The 3,287-nt window shown below is 35.6% G+C and overlaps 1 long non-coding RNA gene across 1 annotated transcript; it reads right to left on the bottom strand.

Annotated features, from left to right (window-relative positions):
- Positions 1-555: 555 nt before the first annotated feature.
- LOC128292809 (uncharacterized) lies at positions 556-2,758 on the bottom strand. The gene is made up of 2 exons (XR_008282736.1): positions 2,605-2,758; positions 556-763 (listed from the first exon to the last, which is right to left on the bottom strand). It is a non-coding gene; the product is annotated as an uncharacterized LOC128292809 (long non-coding RNA).
- Positions 2,759-3,287: the final 529 nt, after the last annotated feature.

The following is a 3,287-nucleotide window of genomic DNA, read 5'->3' as shown; positions in this document are numbered from 1 at the left end:
ATGCCACCTTCTAAAGATCTAAATTTTGAAAATCGCGTTTTTCGCAATCTTTATAATTTTTTTTCGTTTTTAAAAATCTTTGTTTTTGTAAACCCATTCCACAGCCGAGTTGTTGCAACCTAGGCTCTGATACCACTAAATGTAGCACCCCAAACCTGGCCCAAACATTATGACCGGATCCGACATGCCACATCGAATCGTTCAACACATTTTATATTGTTGATCCAGAAAAAAACCTACTTAGTGTTTTAAAAAATAATTTCATTATAGGTTAAAGTGAATGGAAGCTGTGCACCAGGTAGGAAACCGGAAAAGAGGTGGTGAGTCCATCGGACTGCTTAAGTACCAAGCTCCCTTCGGATCCAATCCTAGACATGCATACCGCCATTGCCACACCTTAACGTCATGGATATTTCTAAGAAACCGATTTGATTAAGTCATTTTTAGGAAAAGTGATTAATTTTGGAAAATACTTTCATTGCGGAAGCTTTGCTTGTTGTCGTGTTATTTTGAAATCAACTGTTGTTTTTTAAAATCCGCCCTAAAGCTATCCAATTTCAACAATTAAAATAAGTAATACCTATCTTAGTAATACATATAAAAACCATCAAAAATAATTAAGCGGCCTTATTACATTTAAAAACCCAAAACTTCAAACGTAAATAAAAGGATGTCCAGTTCACCAGAAGAAAATCAAACTTTTAGAACAGGTGGCCACTCCGAATTCCCTCACAGCTCCAAGCCCACTATGGTTGGGGATTTCCTGCGTGGATGAAAATAAAAGGGGTGAGTTTGGGGAAACTCAGTGTGTAAGGAAAACCCATTCAAAGCCCAAGTTAGCGCAAGCCTATTGGGCCTAAGCCCATTCAGGTAACAGTGGTACTAGACCAAAGCCCTTTTCAGATTACAATAAATTGGGCCTTAGCCCCTTATTCAGATAACAGTATGGCCCATAGGCCCATTTCAAAATACATGCAACATCAATAACATATGCAAGCCCATTTGGGGAGACTACTCAACCCACCAACCACTACACTCCACCCGTACCAGCCCTACACTCCATGTGGGGAATAGCTCAACCCACCCAGCCCAACACTCCATAGTTGCACCTTGCACGCTCATTATCGATAAATTGAGGCAAAGCCTCCAGTACGTGGACAAGCCACTTTCAATACTTCCTCCGTCAATATCCCAATCCCATGCATCAGATAATAACAACATGGCATGTAGTAAATAACAACAGTCAAACATGCATTTAGGTCAATTTAACCCTATGGGTATTTCGGTAATTTATCTCCTAGGGGTAAAACTATAAATTTTTCCACTTTTAAAGGTATTTCAGTAATTTATCTATTTTAGGGTTTTTCATGCATATTCCTACCTTTCACGTACTAATGAATCTCTACCAAGGGTTCTTATCAATTGGGCCGTTGGCCCATCATTCCAATTTTGGCCCATTAAGCCCAAAAATATCGAGGGTATGTAAATCATGCACTTTGCGGTCCAAACATTGCAGCTTACCAAAAATATTAATCGATTTACCTCACGAGCATTCACACACTGCAAATCTACAAAATACCGGTTTTGGCATTTTGGCTTTTCGACTTTTGCCGATCTAGACTAAGAAAGAGGGTGTTAGTTACACACTTTTATGACGATATCTTGATGAGATCCACACACGAACCGCCTACAATTGGATTACTAACACGTTAATCTAACTATTCAAATACAAACTACGATTAACCCCTTACAATATTCGCCAACCACACCTACAGATCATAGTAAGCTTATAAGAAAACAATAAGCAACTCATTAACAAATTTTTGTCAATGTTTACCACATAATCATAATTTCACTGCAAGCTGTCTTCCTGAGCAACAGTCACTAAATCATTTATAACTGGAGCTAAGAAACTGCAAATCAAGTGCCGTTAATTTTCCTTGAAAATAGACTCATATATCTTCTATCCATAAAATTTTCAGAATTTTTGGTTTGGCCAATCAATACCAGATTTTTCTCAAAGTTTCCCATGTTTCAGTGTTTGACTAATCTGACCACTCTTCATTACGAATCAAATTTCTCATTGTACAGAATTCAAAATATGTTCTCGTTTATTTCATTTGAAACTAGACTCAACAAGCTTTAATTACATAATTTATTCAGCTTCTAATTCATCTCCCACAATTTATGGTGATTTTCCAAAGTCACGTTACTGCTGCTGTCCTAAGCAGATTTATTACCAAATCACTCTTTCATACACCTATCTTGCATGCATGTTATTTAAACATGTATATCACCAATCAATCATCACATATCTATGATTTTTACTTAAGCATAATCTCCATTTCATCATTTTAAAGCATAACATGTTAGCCAATTTTTCCCTTTAGCATCTAAAGCACATGCATGCTCATTTGTTTGGCTCAACTTCACATATCTTCCATTTTTCATCAAAAGAACATGAAACAACAACTATTTCCTTCATTTTAATTCATGACCAAATGCTCACAACACAACCAAAAACCAAAATATGCTTCAAGAGTTAAGGTAGAATCAAGAAGAACTCATGAACCTCAAAATAGAAGCAAGGTACCAAGAACTTACCTTCAATTTTCCTCCTCCTAATGACCGAATACTCAAGAGCTTTCTCCTCTCCTTTCTCTTCTCTAACTTTCAGCTATGATGAACAAAGATGGACAAAACTTTGTTCTTTTCACCCCTTTTTCTTTTAATAAAACTTCATATTTCATCCATTTAATTCTTTAATACAAAAGACATGAAATCCCTATCATGGAACATTTACCTAAACCATTATCATGGAACATTTACCTAACCCATTATCATGGAATATTTACCTAATCCATTATCATGGAACATTTACCTAACCCATTATCAATTTGTATCAATTTGTACGATAAATTATGGATATCAAGTGCTCATATTGTCTACAACAACATGATGGCTAGCCACTTCATGTAAAATGGGAGGTTTGTCATGCAAATCCTCCTATTTTGCACTCCTATTTATTTGGCCACTTCAATTTAGCCTATAGCATTTTCAAACATTTTCACATAGGTCCTATTTCATAATTTCACTCACAAATGACAAAATCAAAGCATGAAATTTTGCCAACATTCACAGCATTCCCAAAAATTGGGGCGTTACATTAATAGTTAGATTTTAAGCTTAGATATGAAAAATAATGACTTTGTAATGTGAAATTTGTTAGTTTTGAACATAGGGACTAAAGTGTAAATATTTCAAAATTGACATGAAATTTTTGTAAA

Source organism: Gossypium arboreum, chromosome 5 (genome assembly GCF_025698485.1).
Source record: "Gossypium arboreum isolate Shixiya-1 chromosome 5, ASM2569848v2, whole genome shotgun sequence".
Lineage (NCBI taxonomy): Eukaryota > Viridiplantae > Streptophyta > Magnoliopsida > Malvales > Malvaceae > Gossypium > Gossypium arboreum.
The sequence above is the reverse complement of the archived record's forward strand: the minus strand, read 5'-3'. Positions and strand labels throughout refer to the sequence as shown.